At 45.4% G+C, this 18,105-nt stretch overlaps 4 pseudogenes; all 4 read right to left on the bottom strand.

The window, feature by feature from the left end:
* Positions 1-2,388: 2,388 nt before the first annotated feature.
* LOC147998369 (high mobility group protein B4-like) lies at positions 2,389-3,105 on the bottom strand (annotated as a pseudogene).
* Positions 3,106-5,913: 2,808 nt separating this feature from the next.
* On the bottom strand, positions 5,914-6,630 carry LOC147998368 (high mobility group protein B4-like; annotated as a pseudogene).
* A 2,816-nt stretch (positions 6,631-9,446) lies between these two features.
* On the bottom strand, positions 9,447-10,163 carry LOC147998367 (high mobility group protein B4-like; annotated as a pseudogene).
* Hmgb4-ps5 (high-mobility group box 4, pseudogene 5) lies at positions 13,062-13,539 on the bottom strand (annotated as a pseudogene).

Genomic DNA, 18,105 nt, shown 5'->3' with positions numbered 1-18,105 from the left:
TGATGCCACAGGGAAGGGGAATGTCTAGGGGTATAGAGCCCCTTGTCAGGAAAGGGGGGGGTTCAAAGAGCATTGAGAGGGGGACTTGGGACAAAAAATGAAAAATTTAATGATCAAAAAATCATTGACCTGTCCTAGCTCAGTAATGCATTGTAATGGCTAGGCTGAATTGTATATAGTAGCTGCATATTTTCCTTTATGATGTCTACATCATTACGTATTTTTATTAGAAAGATTTGTGTGTTTGTTGTCTAGTTTTGAAGTACTAGGGAGGGAACTCCAGGCCCTACACATGCTAGGCAAGGACATTACCACTGAGCTATATCTCTAGCCCCATTAGAGTAGTCGGAAAAAATGCACTGAGGTGGGAGGTTTGGAAGGCACAATGAAAGCTATAGGCAGTTTTCAGCACACACACACACACACACACACACACACACACACACACACACACACACACACTGGCCAATATGTCCTGACTCTATGACTCTATTTGTGATCTGAACCTGTGTCTGCAATCAAACTTTCCAGGTATCCTACAATTTCTGTCCCATGATGGGTTAAGGGACATCGTCCCCTCTCAACCATAAAATCCAAACTTCAGCATGAGATATCAAGTGCCTAACTTACTCTACAGAGATTCTTCCTCAACTCCTATGATATGAGCTGTCAAATCCCAGGCACAGATGCTCTCCTCTCCACAATGTGATGGTGTTGCCATCCCACAGTTAAAAACTCTGGCCCAGAATTGTTCCCGTTTGAAAGAACTGCATAGACAGGACTGGAGAAAATCCTGAGGAAAAGGAAGTACAGAGTCAGATCCAAAGTGGGATCCAGCTCCAGAGGAAGCCATCAGACATGACACCATTACTGAGGCTATGGGGCATTCACAAAATGGATCTAACTTATAACTGTCCTCCAAAAGACCCAACCAGTAGCTGAAAGTGTCAGAGGCAGATATGTGCATCCAACCAATGAACAGAAGCTGCTGACCCCTGTGATTGATCAGGGAAAGGCTGGAAGAAGCTGAGGAGGAGGGCGACCATGTATTAGGAACAGTAGCCTCAAGTAACCTGAACCCATGAGATCTCTGAAACCCTGCAAAACAAATCAGTGCACATACACCAGGCAGGCTCAACAATTTTCTTTCTCCACTGTAGGACATTCCTTCTAAGGTCCTTCCCTTTGAGTCCTGAGAGTCTCTCACTTACCAGATGTCTGGTACATTCTCAAGGTTACCCCCATCTCCTTCCTACCTCCTGAGGTTGCCTGTTCCTATGCTTTTGCTGTCCCTCAGGGCTTCAGTCCTGCTCCTTGCAATTCCTGATCCTCTTCTCCCTGTCCTCTTGCCAGGCAGTTCTCTCCCTCTCTCCTATCCCTACAGTGATTGCTTTTTTCTTCTTCCCTAGTGAGATTGAGGCATCCTCACTTGAGCTCTTCATGTTGTTCACCTTCTTCAGTTCTGTGGATTGTATCCCAGGTAATGTGTATTAGTTCAGTTAGTATCCAATCATTAGTGAATACATGCTATGCATTTTCTTTTGAGTCTGAGTTACATCACTAGGATGATATTGTCTAGTTCCATCTATTTGCATGCAAAACTCATGCTTACATATAGGGGCCTACTCTGACTGCCCTCTGAAAGGCCCAACAAACAGCTGCTGGAAGATTCAGGGGAAGATTTTTATACCCAAACCGTTGATAGACACTGCGGATCCTGTGGCTGAATTGGGGAAAAGTTGGAAGACACTAAGGAAGAGGGTGACCCTGTAGGAGGGCCAGCAGTCTCAATTATCATAGAGTCCCAAGATCTCTCAGACACAATGGACTACCAACCAGTCAGCATGCAATAGCAGATAAGAGAACCCCAACACATATACAGCACAGGACTGCCAGGTCTGTGCAGTCTGAGAAGATTCACCCAACCCCCAAGAGACTGGAGGCCACATGGACCCTAACCTGTCACATGGACCTGATGTGTCAAAACCCAAACAACTTGATTCCAAACTCAAAAGTGTAATCAAAATCAAAGGGGCTGCCTGTACAGTCAAAGAAATTCGCTGTCCTTTTGGCGCTATTTCCATGAGACAGCAAGGCTGAGCAAATGCCAGGATTTGTCTTCAGGAATCTCTGAGCCAATCACTATACGTTTTGGTCCCAAAGACAGCTAGCTGTAGAGCTGACTCCCCGTTCACAAATGGCTTTTCACATGTGCTTGCCCACCCATGTCAACCTAGGCCATTTGGGTCCTGCAGTCAGTTCCCTCCCTGTCTTAGAGCTGCCTCCCTGAAAGCCATCCTCCCCAAGGATAGACCTGAATCAAACCACTCACTACCACAGCATAGCATCCAAGGGCAGTCTGAAAACACTAAACACCAGAGCCAGAAAGCCAGTTGAATGAGGTTTATTGTTTCAGACTGGGTTTGCCCCATCCCTTGAAGTTTTACTTCCCACGCTGGCATTGGTGGTAGTAGGCCTCCCGCTCTTCAAGGTACTTGGCCCTCAGAACCGCAGCCCTCTCCTCGTAGGGGATTTTATCCGCTTCTGAACACCTGGCCCACATCCTCCCTGCAGCCTTGGCCACCTGCGCCACAGTCCAGTTTGGGTGTTGTTCTTTTATCTCGTCAAAATGGTCCTGGGAGAAGAGCAGGAACGAGGATGGGGGCTTCCGCGGTGCATCTGGATCTCTCCTTCTTCTCTCTCTTCTCGGTCCGGAATAGTTTCTCATTTCACGTTGGTACCGATCTTTGTCGCGCTTGGCCAGGGCTTCATACTTCTTTTTTTCCTTCTTTGAGATGGTCTTCCACTTTTCAGAACACTTTCTAGAAAATTCGGTAAAGTCATAGTAGATGTTTGGCTGTTGTTCCCTTGTTTGATTTCTGAAGTCCATCATAAAATGGACATAAGGAGAGACGTTCACTTTCGGTCTTACTTTGCTGTCTTTTCCCATGTTTATAGACGCACGAATTCCGATCCTGCTGATTGGAGAGCAGCGATTGGTCTTCACTACAGGAGCAGCCTAGACAGTGTCCTCCATGGGGTGAAATCTTCCCTCTGTGTGCGCCTCAGCCAGGGCCCAGCCTTTTCAGTGCTGGTGGGCTTTGTTGGGTCAAAGAAGGCAATTGTGACGTCATCCCTGAACTGATCAATGGCTGCCAAGCTCAGCCATTTACAGGTAGGCCCTCTTCTTTAAAAAAAAGATTTATTTATTATATATAAGTACACTGTAGCTGTCTTCAGACACACAAGAAGAGGGAATCAGATCTCATTACAAATGGCTGTGAGACATCATATGGTGGCTGGGATATGACTTCAGGACCTCCAGAAGAGCTCTCAGTGCTCTTAACCACTGAGCCAACTCTCCAGCCCCCATGTAGGCCCTCTTAGTGGTTGGTTTCTCCAGGGACTTTCTCTTTTGCCTCTAAGGAATGATGAAAGCTTATCTGAACTTTATTAGAGTTGCTACTGGCCCAGGGAATCTGGCCCCATCTGGTCTCAATGAGAGATGGTGTGCCAAATTCTCAACAGATTTGATGCCACAGGGAAGGGGAATGTCTAGGGGTATAGAGCCCCTTGTCAGGAAAGGGGGGGGTTCAAAGAGCATTGAGAGGGGGACTTGGGACAAAAAATGAAAAATTTAATGATCAAAAAATCATTGACCTGTCCTAGCTCAGTAATGCATTGTAATGGCTAGGCTGAATTGTATATAGTAGCTGCATATTTTCCTTTATGATGTCTACATCATTACGTATTTTTATTAGAAAGATTTGTGTGTTTGTTGTCTAGTTTTGAAGTACTAGGGAGGGAACTCCAGGCCCTACACATGCTAGGCAAGGACATTACCACTGAGCTATATCTCTAGCCCCATTAGAGTAGTCGGAAAAAATGCACTGAGGTGGGAGGTTTGGAAGGCACAATGAAAGCTATAGGCAGTTTTCAGCACACACACACACACACACACACACACACACACACACACACACACACTGGCCAATATGTCCTGACTCTATGACTCTATTTGTGATCTGAACCTGTGTCTGCAATCAAACTTTCCAGGTATCCTACAATTTCTGTCCCATGATGGGTTAAGGGACATCGTCCCCTCTCAACCATAAAATCCAAACTTCAGCATGAGATATCAAGTGCCTAACTTACTCTACAGAGATTCTTCCTCAACTCCTATGATATGAGCTGTCAAATCCCAGGCACAGATGCTCTCCTCTCCACAATGTGATGGTGTTGCCATCCCACAGTTAAAAACTCTGGCCCAGAATTGTTCCCGTTTGAAAGAACTGCATAGACAGGACTGGAGAAAATCCTGAGGAAAAGGAAGTACAGAGTCAGATCCAAAGTGGGATCCAGCTCCAGAGGAAGCCATCAGACATGACACCATTACTGAGGCTATGGGGCATTCACAAAATGGATCTAACTTATAACTGTCCTCCAAAAGACCCAACCAGTAGCTGAAAGTGTCAGAGGCAGATATGTGCATCCAACCAATGAACAGAAGCTGCTGACCCCTGTGATTGATCAGGGAAAGGCTGGAAGAAGCTGAGGAGGAGGGCGACCATGTATTAGGAACAGTAGCCTCAAGTAACCTGAACCCATGAGATCTCTGAAACCCTGCAAAACAAATCAGTGCACATACACCAGGCAGGCTCAACAATTTTCTTTCTCCACTGTAGGACATTCCTTCTAAGGTCCTTCCCTTTGAGTCCTGAGAGTCTCTCACTTACCAGATGTCTGGTACATTCTCAAGGTTACCCCCATCTCCTTCCTACCTCCTGAGGTTGCCTGTTCCTATGCTTTTGCTGTCCCTCAGGGCTTCAGTCCTGCTCCTTGCAATTCCTGATCCTCTTCTCCCTGTCCTCTTGCCAGGCAGTTCTCTCCCTCTCTCCTATCCCTACAGTGATTGCTTTTTTCTTCTTCCCTAGTGAGATTGAGGCATCCTCACTTGAGCTCTTCATGTTGTTCACCTTCTTCAGTTCTGTGGATTGTATCCCAGGTAATGTGTATTAGTTCAGTTAGTATCCAATCATTAGTGAATACATGCTATGCATTTTCTTTTGAGTCTGAGTTACATCACTAGGATGATATTGTCTAGTTCCATCTATTTGCATGCAAAACTCATGCTTACATATAGGGGCCTACTCTGACTGCCCTCTGAAAGGCCCAACAAACAGCTGCTGGAAGATTCAGGGGAAGATTTTTATACCCAAACCGTTGATAGACACTGCGGATCCTGTGGCTGAATTGGGGAAAAGTTGGAAGACACTAAGGAAGAGGGTGACCCTGTAGGAGGGCCAGCAGTCTCAATTATCATAGAGTCCCAAGATCTCTCAGACACAATGGACTACCAACCAGTCAGCATGCAATAGCAGATAAGAGAACCCCAACACATATACAGCACAGGACTGCCAGGTCTGTGCAGTCTGAGAAGATTCACCCAACCCCCAAGAGACTGGAGGCCACATGGACCCTAACCTGTCACATGGACCTGATGTGTCAAAACCCAAACAACTTGATTCCAAACTCAAAAGTGTAATCAAAATCAAAGGGGCTGCCTGTACAGTCAAAGAAATTCGCTGTCCTTTTGGCGCTATTTCCATGAGACAGCAAGGCTGAGCAAATGCCAGGATTTGTCTTCAGGAATCTCTGAGCCAATCACTATACGTTTTGGTCCCAAAGACAGCTAGCTGTAGAGCTGACTCCCCGTTCACAAATGGCTTTTCACATGTGCTTGCCCACCCATGTCAACCTAGGCCATTTGGGTCCTGCAGTCAGTTCCCTCCCTGTCTTAGAGCTGCCTCCCTGAAAGCCATCCTCCCCAAGGATAGACCTGAATCAAACCACTCACTACCACAGCATAGCATCCAAGGGCAGTCTGAAAACACTAAACACCAGAGCCAGAAAGCCAGTTGAATGAGGTTTATTGTTTCAGACTGGGTTTGCCCCATCCCTTGAAGTTTTACTTCCCACGCTGGCATTGGTGGTAGTAGGCCTCCCGCTCTTCAAGGTACTTGGCCCTCAGAACCGCAGCCCTCTCCTCGTAGGGGATTTTATCCGCTTCTGAACACCTGGCCCACATCCTCCCTGCAGCCTTGGCCACCTGCGCCACAGTCCAGTTTGGGTGTTGTTCTTTTATCTCGTCAAAATGGTCCTGGGAGAAGAGCAGGAACGAGGATGGGGGCTTCCGCGGTGCATCTGGATCTCTCCTTCTTCTCTCTCTTCTCGGTCCGGAATAGTTTCTCATTTCACGTTGGTACCGATCTTTGTCGCGCTTGGCCAGGGCTTCATACTTCTTTTTTTCCTTCTTTGAGATGGTCTTCCACTTTTCAGAACACTTTCTAGAAAATTCGGTAAAGTCATAGTAGATGTTTGGCTGTTGCTCCCTTGTTTGATTTCTGAAGTCCATCATAAAATGGACATAAGGAGAGACGTTCACTTTCGGTCTTACTTTGCTGTCTTTTCCCATGTTTATAGACGCACGAATTCCGATCCTGCTGATTGGAGAGCAGCGATTGGTCTTCACTACAGGAGCAGCCTAGACAGTGTCCTCCATGGGGTGAAATCTTCCCTCTGTGTGCGCCTCAGCCAGGGCCCAGCCTTTTCAGTGCTGGTGGGCTTTGTTGGGTCAAAGAAGGCAATTGTGACGTCATCCCTGAACTGATCAATGGCTGCCAAGCTCAGCCATTTACAGGTAGGCCCTCTTCTTTAAAAAAAAGATTTATTTATTATATATAAGTACACTGTAGCTGTCTTCAGACACACAAGAAGAGGGAATCAGATCTCATTACAAATGGCTGTGAGACATCATATGGTGTCTGGGATATGACTTCAGGACCTCCAGAAGAGCTCCCAGTGTTCTTAACCACTGAGCCAACACTCCAGCCCCCAGGCAGGCCTGCTTAGTGGTTGGTTTCTCCAGGGACTTTCTCTTTTGCCTCTAAGGAATGATGAAAGCTTATCTGAACTTTATTAGAGTTGCTACTGGCCCAGGGAATCTGGCCCCATCTGGTCTCAATGAGAGATGGTGTGCCAAATTCTCAACAGATTTGATGCCACAGGGAAGGGGAATGTCTAGGGGTATAGAGCCCCTTGTCAGGAAAGGGGGGGGTTCAAAGAGCATTGAGAGGGGGACTTGGGACAAAAAATGAAAAATTTAATGATCAAAAAATCATTGACCTGTCCTAGCTCAGTAATGCATTGTAATGGCTAGGCTGAATTGTATATAGTAGCTGCATATTTTCCTTTATGATGTCTACATCATTACGTATTTTTATTAGAAAGATTTGTGTGTTTGTTGTCTAGTTTTGAAGTACTAGGGAGGGAACTCCAGGCCCTACACATGCTAGGCAAGGACATTACCACTGAGCTATATCTCTAGCCCCATTAGAGTAGTCGGAAAAAATGCACTGAGGTGGGAGGTTTGGAAGGCACAATGAAAGCTATAGGCAGTTTTCAGCACACACACACACACACACACACACACACACACACACACACACACACACACACACTGGCCAATATGTCCTGACTCTATGACTCTATTTGTGATCTGAACCTGTGTCTGCAATCAAACTTTCCAGGTATCCTACAATTTCTGTCCCATGATGGGTTAAGGGACATCGTCCCCTCTCAACCATAAAATCCAAACTTCAGCATGAGATATCAAGTGCCTAACTTACTCTACAGAGATTCTTCCTCAACTCCTATGATATGAGCTGTCAAATCCCAGGCACAGATGCTCTCCTCTCCACAATGTGATGGTGTTGCCATCCCACAGTTAAAAACTCTGGCCCAGAATTGTTCCCGTTTGAAAGAACTGCATAGACAGGACTGGAGAAAATCCTGAGGAAAAGGAAGTACAGAGTCAGATCCAAAGTGGGATCCAGCTCCAGAGGAAGCCATCAGACATGACACCATTACTGAGGCTATGGGGCATTCACAAAATGGATCTAACTTATAACTGTCCTCCAAAAGACCCAACCAGTAGCTGAAAGTGTCAGAGGCAGATATGTGCATCCAACCAATGAACAGAAGCTGCTGACCCCTGTGATTGATCAGGGAAAGGCTGGAAGAAGCTGAGGAGGAGGGCGACCATGTATTAGGAACAGTAGCCTCAAGTAACCTGAACCCATGAGATCTCTGAAACCCTGCAAAACAAATCAGTGCACATACACCAGGCAGGCTCAACAATTTTCTTTCTCCACTGTAGGACATTCCTTCTAAGGTCCTTCCCTTTGAGTCCTGAGAGTCTCTCACTTACCAGATGTCTGGTACATTCTCAAGGTTACCCCCATCTCCTTCCTACCTCCTGAGGTTGCCTGTTCCTATGCTTTTGCTGTCCCTCAGGGCTTCAGTCCTGCTCCTTGCAATTCCTGATCCTCTTCTCCCTGTCCTCTTGCCAGGCAGTTCTCTCCCTCTCTCCTATCCCTACAGTGATTGCTTTTTTCTTCTTCCCTAGTGAGATTGAGGCATCCTCACTTGAGCTCTTCATGTTGTTCACCTTCTTCAGTTCTGTGGATTGTATCCCAGGTAATGTGTATTAGTTCAGTTAGTATCCAATCATTAGTGAATACATGCTATGCATTTTCTTTTGAGTCTGAGTTACATCACTAGGATGATATTGTCTAGTTCCATCTATTTGCATGCAAAACTCATGCTTACATATAGGGGCCTACTCTGACTGCCCTCTGAAAGGCCCAACAAACAGCTGCTGGAAGATTCAGGGGAAGATTTTTATACCCAAACCGTTGATAGACACTGCGGATCCTGTGGCTGAATTGGGGAAAAGTTGGAAGACACTAAGGAAGAGGGTGACCCTGTAGGAGGGCCAGCAGTCTCAATTATCATAGAGTCCCAAGATCTCTCAGACACAATGGACTACCAACCAGTCAGCATGCAATAGCAGATAAGAGAACCCCAACACATATACAGCACAGGACTGCCAGGTCTGTGCAGTCTGAGAAGATTCACCCAACCCCCAAGAGACTGGAGGCCACATGGACCCTAACCTGTCACATGGACCTGATGTGTCAAAACCCAAACAACTTGATTCCAAACTCAAAAGTGTAATCAAAATCAAAGGGGCTGCCTGTACAGTCAAAGAAATTCGCTGTCCTTTTGGCGCTATTTCCATGAGACAGCAAGGCTGAGCAAATGCCAGGATTTGTCTTCAGGAATCTCTGAGCCAATCACTATACGTTTTGGTCCCAAAGACAGCTAGCTGTAGAGCTGACTCCCCGTTCACAAATGGCTTTTCACATGTGCTTGCCCACCCATGTCAACCTAGGCCATTTGGGTCCTGCAGTCAGTTCCCTCCCTGTCTTAGAGCTGCCTCCCTGAAAGCCATCCTCCCCAAGGATAGACCTGAATCAAACCACTCACTACCACAGCATAGCATCCAAGGGCAGTCTGAAAACACTAAACACCAGAGCCAGAAAGCCAGTTGAATGAGGTTTATTGTTTCAGACTGGGTTTGCCCCATCCCTTGAAGTTTTACTTCCCACGCTGGCATTGGTGGTAGTAGGCCTCCCGCTCTTCAAGGTACTTGGCCCTCAGAACCGCAGCCCTCTCCTCGTAGGGGATTTTATCCGCTTCTGAACACCTGGCCCACATCCTCCCTGCAGCCTTGGCCACCTGCGCCACAGTCCAGTTTGGGTGTTGTTCTTTTATCTCGTCAAAATGGTCCTGGGAGAAGAGCAGGAACGAGGATGGGGGCTTCCGCGGTGCATCTGGATCTCTCCTTCTTCTCTCTCTTCTCGGTCCGGAATAGTTTCTCATTTCACGTTGGTACCGATCTTTGTCGCGCTTGGCCAGGGCTTCATACTTCTTTTTTTCCTTCTTTGAGATGGTCTTCCACTTTTCAGAACACTTTCTAGAAAATTCGGTAAAGTCATAGTAGATGTTTGGCTGTTGCTCCCTTGTTTGATTTCTGAAGTCCATCATAAAATGGACATAAGGAGAGACGTTCACTTTCGGTCTTACTTTGCTGTCTTTTCCCATGTTTATAGACGCACGAATTCCGATCCTGCTGATTGGAGAGCAGCGATTGGTCTTCACTACAGGAGCAGCCTAGACAGTGTCCTCCATGGGGTGAAATCTTCCCTCTGTGTGCGCCTCAGCCAGGGCCCAGCCTTTTCAGTGCTGGTGGGCTTTGTTGGGTCAAAGAAGGCAATTGTGACGTCATCCCTGAACTGATCAATGGCTGCCAAGCTCAGCCATTTACAGGTAGGCCCTCTTCTTTAAAAAAAAGATTTATTTATTATATATAAGTACACTGTAGCTGTCTTCAGACACACAAGAAGAGGGAATCAGATCTCATTACAAATGGCTGTGAGACATCATATGGTGTCTGGGATATGACTTCAGGACCTCCAGAAGAGCTCCCAGTGTTCTTAACCACTGAGCCAACACTCCAGCCCCCAGGCAGGCCTGCTTAGTGGTTGGTTTCTCCAGGGACTTTCTCTTTTGCCTCTAAGGAATGATGAAAGCTTATCTGAACTTTATTAGAGTTGCTACTGGCCCAGGGAATCTGGCCCCATCTGGTCTCAATGAGAGATGGTGTGCCAAATTCTCAACAGATTTGATGCCACAGGGAAGGGGAATGTCTAGGGGTATAGAGCCCCTTGTCAGGAAAGGGGGGGGTTCAAAGAGCATTGAGAGGGGGACTTGGGACAAAAAATGAAAAATTTAATGATCAAAAAATCATTGACCTGTCCTAGCTCAGTAATGCATTGTAATGGCTAGGCTGAATTGTATATAGTAGCTGCATATTTTCCTTTATGATGTCTACATCATTACGTATTTTTATTAGAAAGATTTGTGTGTTTGTTGTCTAGTTTTGAAGTACTAGGGAGGGAACTCCAGGCCCTACACATGCTAGGCAAGGACATTACCACTGAGCTATATCTCTAGCCCCATTAGAGTAGTCGGAAAAAATGCACTGAGGTGGGAGGTTTGGAAGGCACAATGAAAGCTATAGGCAGTTTTCAGCACACACACACACACACACACACACACACACACACACACACACACACACACACTGGCCAATATGTCCTGACTCTATGACTCTATTTGTGATCTGAACCTGTGTCTGCAATCAAACTTTCCAGGTATCCTACAATTTCTGTCCCATGATGGGTTAAGGGACATCGTCCCCTCTCAACCATAAAATCCAAACTTCAGCATGAGATATCAAGTGCCTAACTTACTCTACAGAGATTCTTCCTCAACTCCTATGATATGAGCTGTCAAATCCCAGGCACAGATGCTCTCCTCTCCACAATGTGATGGTGTTGCCATCCCACAGTTAAAAACTCTGGCCCAGAATTGTTCCCGTTTGAAAGAACTGCATAGACAGGACTGGAGAAAATCCTGAGGAAAAGGAAGTACAGAGTCAGATCCAAAGTGGGATCCAGCTCCAGAGGAAGCCATCAGACATGACACCATTACTGAGGCTATGGGGCATTCACAAAATGGATCTAACTTATAACTGTCCTCCAAAAGACCCAACCAGTAGCTGAAAGTGTCAGAGGCAGATATGTGCATCCAACCAATGAACAGAAGCTGCTGACCCCTGTGATTGATCAGGGAAAGGCTGGAAGAAGCTGAGGAGGAGGGCGACCATGTATTAGGAACAGTAGCCTCAAGTAACCTGAACCCATGAGATCTCTGAAACCCTGCAAAACAAATCAGTGCACATACACCAGGCAGGCTCAACAATTTTCTTTCTCCACTGTAGGACATTCCTTCTAAGGTCCTTCCCTTTGAGTCCTGAGAGTCTCTCACTTACCAGATGTCTGGTACATTCTCAAGGTTACCCCCATCTCCTTCCTACCTCCTGAGGTTGCCTGTTCCTATGCTTTTGCTGTCCCTCAGGGCTTCAGTCCTGCTCCTTGCAATTCCTGATCCTCTTCTCCCTGTCCTCTTGCCAGGCAGTTCTCTCCCTCTCTCCTATCCCTACAGTGATTGCTTTTTTCTTCTTCCCTAGTGAGATTGAGGCATCCTCACTTGAGCTCTTCATGTTGTTCACCTTCTTCAGTTCTGTGGATTGTATCCCAGGTAATGTGTATTAGTTCAGTTAGTATCCAATCATTAGTGAATACATGCTATGCATTTTCTTTTGAGTCTGAGTTACATCACTAGGATGATATTGTCTAGTTCCATCTATTTGCATGCAAAACTCATGCTTACATATAGGGGCCTACTCTGACTGCCCTCTGAAAGGCCCAACAAACAGCTGCTGGAAGATTCAGGGGAAGATTTTTATACCCAAACCGTTGATAGACACTGCGGATCCTGTGGCTGAATTGGGGAAAAGTTGGAAGACACTAAGGAAGAGGGTGACCCTGTAGGAGGGCCAGCAGTCTCAATTATCATAGAGTCCCAAGATCTCTCAGACACAATGGACTACCAACCAGTCAGCATGCAATAGCAGATAAGAGAACCCCAACACATATACAGCACAGGACTGCCAGGTCTGTGCAGTCTGAGAAGATTCACCCAACCCCCAAGAGACTGGAGGCCACATGGACCCTAACCTGTCACATGGACCTGATGTGTCAAAACCCAAACAACTTGATTCCAAACTCAAAAGTGTAATCAAAATCAAAGGGGCTGCCTGTACAGTCAAAGAAATTCGCTGTCCTTTTGGCGCTATTTCCATGAGACAGCAAGGCTGAGCAAATGCCAGGATTTGTCTTCAGGAATCTCTGAGCCAATCACTATACGTTTTGGTCCCAAAGACAGCTAGCTGTAGAGCTGACTCCCCGTTCACAAATGGCTTTTCACATGTGCTTGCCCACCCATGTCAACCTAGGCCATTTGGGTCCTGCAGTCAGTTCCCTCCCTGTCTTAGAGCTGCCTCCCTGAAAGCCATCCTCCCCAAGGATAGACCTGAATCAAACCACTCACTACCACAGCATAGCATCCAAGGGCAGTCTGAAAACACTAAACACCAGAGCCAGAAAGCCAGTTGAATGAGGTTTATTGTTTCAGACTGGGTTTGCCCCATCCCTTGAAGTTTTACTTCCCACGCTGGCATTGGTGGTAGTAGGCCTCCCGCTCTTCAAGGTACTTGGCCCTCAGAACCGCAGCCCTCTCCTCGTAGGGGATTTTATCCGCTTCTGAACACCTGGCCCACATCCTCCCTGCAGCCTTGGCCACCTGCGCCACAGTCCAGTTTGGGTGTTGTTCTTTTATCTCCTCAAAATGGTCCTGGGAGAAGAGCAGGAACGAGGATGGTGGCTTCCGCGGTGCATCTGGATCTCTCCTTCTTCTCTCTCTTCTCGGTCCGGAATAGTTTCTCATTTCACGTTGGTACCGATCTTTGTCGCGCTTGGCCAGGGCTTCATACTTCTTTTTTTCCTTCTTTGAGATGGTCTTCCACTTTTCAGAACACTTTCTAGAAAATTCGGTAAAGTCATAGTAGATGTTTGGCTGTTGCTCCCTTGTTTGATTTCTGAAGTCCATCATAAAATGGACATAAGGAGAGACGTTCACTTTCGGTCTTACTTTGCTGTCTTTTCCCATGTTTATAGACGCACGAATTCCGATCCTGCTGATTGGAGAGCAGCGATTGGTCTTCACTACAGGAGCAGCCTAGACAGTGTCCTCCATGGGGTGAAATCTTCCCTCTGTGTGCGCCTCAGCCAGGGCCCAGCCTTTTCAGTGCTGGTGGGCTTTGTTGGGTCAAAGAAGGCAATTGTGACGTCATCCCTGAACTGATCAATGGCTGCCAAGCTCAGCCATTTACAGGTAGGCCCTCTTCTTTAAAAAAAAGATTTATTTATTATATATAAGTACACTGTAGCTGTCTTCAGACACACAAGAAGAGGGAATCAGATCTCATTACAAATGGCTGTGAGACATCATATGGTGGCTGGGATATGACTTCAGGACCTCCAGAAGAGCTCTCAGTGCTCTTAACCACTGAGCCAACTCTCCAGCCCCCATGTAGGCCCTCTTAGTGGTTGGTTTCTCCAGGGACTTTCTCTTTTGCCTCTAAGGAATGATAAAGGCTTATCTGAACCTTATTAGAGTTGCTACAGGCCCTGGGAATCTGACCCTGTCTGGTCTCAGTGGGAGAGGACCTGACAAATCCTGTGGAGACTTGATGCCACAGGGAAGGGGGATGCCTGGGATATATATGCCCTTTTCAGGTAAGGGGAGAGGGGATGAACAACTCTGGGAGGGGGACTGGGAGCAAAAATTGAAACATGTAATGATCAAAAATTATTCTGGGGCTGGGGATTTAGCTCAGTGGTAGAGCGCTTACCTAGGAAGCGCAAGGCCCTGGGTTCGGTCCCCAGCTCCGAAAAAAAGAACCAAAAAAAATTATTCTATATAATAAATAAATCCTTAACAAAAAAAGAAGAGGGCCTACCTGTAAATGACTGAGCTTATCTGCCATTGGGCAGCTCAGGGATGACGTCACAATTTGCCTTCTTTGACCCAAAAAAGCCCACCAGCACTGAGAAGGCTGGGCCCTGGCTGAGGCAAAAACACAGAGACAGTTTCACCAGATGTAGGGCACTTTCTTTATTACTCCTGGAGTTAAGAGTCAGAAATGCCTGCTATCCAAACCAGCAGGATCCAACAATGGAATTCATGCTTTTATAAACATGGGAAAAGAAGTCCAACTGAGGCTTGGTAATGCATTGTTATATCTATGGTGAACTGTATATATTTCCAGTATGTTTTTCTGAATTATTTCACCTTTTCTGTATGGATTTTTCATTTAAAGATTTGTGTGTTTGTTGTGTAGTTTTGAAGTACTGGGAGGGAACTCCAGGTCCTATACAATATAGGCAAGGACTGTACAACTGAGATATATCTCTAATCCCCAATATAGTGGTTCATAAAGAAATGCACTTATTGGGGTTGGGGATTTAGCTCAGTGGTAGAGCGCTTGCCTAGGAAGTGCAAGGCCCTGGGTTCGGTCCCCAGCTCCGAAAAAAGAACCAAAAAAAAAAAAAAAAAGAAAGAAAGAAAAGAAATGCACTTATGTGGGAGATTTGGAAGACAGAAGGAATGCTATAGGCAGTTTTCAGTGTGTGCACGCACGCGCGCACACACACACCCACACACACACACACCCACCCACACACACACACACACACACCACTTGGCTCATATGTGTTGTCTCTATGACTACTTATGAGCTGTGCCTGTTACCAATCAATCAAACCTTCCCTGTATCCCACAATTTCTATCCTATGATGTGTTTTCTTACTACAAATAAAGGGACATCATCCCCTCTCAGCCATAAAATCCAAACTTCAGCATGAGATATCAAGCACCTAACTTACTCTACAGAGACTGTTCCCCAGCTCCTATGATATGAGCTGTCAAATCCCAGGCACAGATGCTCTCCTCTCCACAATGTGATGGGGTTGCCATCCCACAATCAAAACTCTGACCCAGAATTGTTCCTGTTGGAAAGAACTGCAGGGACAAAAATGGAGAAAAATCCTATTAAAAGAAGTAGAGTCAGGCCCAAAGTGGGATCCATCAGAAGGGGAACCCCCAAGACCTGAGACCAATACTCAGGCTGTGGGACATTCACAAAAAGGGATCTATCATGACTGCCATCCAAAAGACCCAACAAGCAGCTGAAAGAATTAGATGTGGATATGTGCATCCAATGTATGGAAGGAAGCTGCTGACCCCTGTGGTTGAATTAGGGAAAAACTGGAAGAAGCTAAGGCGGAGGGTGACCCTATAAGAGGATCAGCAGTTTCAATTAACCTGGATCCAAAGATCTCTCAGACACTCTGGACCACCAACCATGCAGATATGAGGCCCCCAACATTATATAGCTGAGGAGTGCCGGTTGTGGGTTCAATCAGAGACAATGCACCTGACCTTCCAGAGAATGGAGGCCCTGTGAAATTTAGAGGTCTGGTGGGATGTGTGGGGTGGGGACATTCTTGTGGAGATATGAGTGTTAAGGGGAGGAGGTATGGGATGTGGAACTTTTGGGGGGTAGGTGGACTGGAATGGGAATAAATTCTGGAGTGTAAAAATAAATAGATAAAAAATTACAAAAAGCAGACGGGGGGAGGGCGGGAGGGAGAGGGAAATTACAAAAAGAAAATGTAAAAAAATGGACATTTTCATCATTAGGTGTCACTTTCCAAAATTAAATCAAAATTAAATGGAGAAAGTAGACCTATACTCCCCAGTGAAGCATTCATTACAAGTATCCCATGCCAAAAAAAAAATTCTAGGGGCAAATTTTTTTATTTCAAAATACTACCAGACGTTCAAAGAAGTGTTAATGCTAGTATTCCTCAAAGTATTCCACATAATAGAAACAGAAGGAAAACTGCCCAATTAATTTCATGAGGTCACAGTTACCCTGATATACAAACCACATGAAGCGTGAACAAAGAGAATTACAAACCAATTTCCCTTATGAACACAGATCCACAAATAGCCAATAAAATACTTGCATGCTAAACCAAGGAGCACATCAAAAAGATCATCCACAATGATCAAGTAGGCTTCATCAGAGCTATGCAGGGATGGTTCAATATATGAAAATCCATCAATGTAATCTACCATATAATCAAACTGAAAAAAACCAAACCACATGGTGATCTTATTATATGCTGAAAATTCCTTTTACAAATTCTAACACCTGTTCTTGATAAAAGTCCTGGAATGATTGGGGATACATGAGACTTATCTAAACATATTATAGGAAATTTACAGCTAGCCTATAGGTAACATCAAATTAAATTGAGATAAACTCAAAGTAATTCCATTAAAATCAGGAACAAGCCAAGGCTGCCCACTCTCTCCAAATCTATTCTACATAGTACTTGAAATTTTAGCTAGAGCAATATGACAACTAAAGGAGATTAATGCGATACAAATTGGAAAAGAAGAATTCAAACTATTACTATTTGTAAGGGATACAATAGCATGCATAAGTGACCTTAAGAATTCCACCAGGGAACTCCTCCAGCTGACAAACATTTTTTAACAAAATGGTTGGATATAAGATTAACTAAAAACAAAACCAGAAAACAAAAAACAGAAAACAAAAGCAAAAACAAAACTCAGTAGTTCTATGTTCAAATGACAAACAGCAACTTTCACAATAGACTCATGTAATATAAAAGACCATTGGCTAATGCTAACCAAGCAAGTAAAATATTTCTATGATAACAATTTTGTTTTTGAAAAAAGCAATTGAAGAAAACATCAGAAGAAGGAAAGATCTCTCATGCTCATGGATTGGTAGGATTAATATAGTAAAAATGGCCATCCTAACAAAAGCAATCTATAGATTTAACGCAGTCTCCATCAAAATCCCAATACAATTCTTCAGAGACATTGAAAGGATAATTGTCAATTTCCAATGGGGGAAAAACAGGATAGCTAAAACTATCCTGAGTAGTTAAAGAACTCTTTCAGGTTTCAGGTCTCACCATCCCAAACTGCTTCTGCTTCTGCTTCTTCTGCTTCTGCTTCTGCTTCTGCTTCTGCTTCTGCTTCTGCTTCTGCTTCTGCTTCTGCTTCTGCTTCTGCTTCTTCTTCTTCTTCTTCTTCTTCTTCATCTTCTTCTTCTTCTTCTTCTTCTTCTTCTTCTTCTTCTTCTTCTTCTTCTTCTTCTTCTTCTTCTTCTTCTTCTTCTTCTTCTTCTTCCTTTCCCCTTCCTCTTCCTCCTCTTCTTCCTCCTCCTCCTCCCTCATCCCCCTCCTCCGTCAAGTCGTTGTTGTTGACATCATCATCATCATCATCATCATCATCATCATCATCATCATCACCATTATTTTAACTTATTCACTTTACATTCTGCTCATTGCCCCCATCCTGGTCACCCCTTCCAACAATCTTTCCCCCATCCTTCCTCTCCTTCTCCCCTGAGTAGGTGGGAGTCCCTTGGGTAACCCCTTACCCTGGCATAGCAAGTCTCTGTGAGGTTAGGCACATCCTTTCCCACTGAGGCTAGACAAGGCAGCCCATCAAGAACATATCCCACATACAGACAACAGCTTTTGGGATAGCCCCTGCTCCAGTTGTGCAGTACCCACGTGAAGACCAAGCTACACATCCGTTACATATGTGTGGGGAGGCCTAGGTCCA

This window comes from Rattus norvegicus, chromosome X (assembly GCF_021556685.1).
Source record: "Rattus norvegicus strain SHRSP/BbbUtx chromosome X, alternate assembly SHRSP_T2T, whole genome shotgun sequence".
NCBI classification, from domain to species: Eukaryota; Metazoa; Chordata; class Mammalia; order Rodentia; family Muridae; genus Rattus; species Rattus norvegicus.
This window is presented reverse-complemented; position numbering and strand designations above follow the sequence as displayed.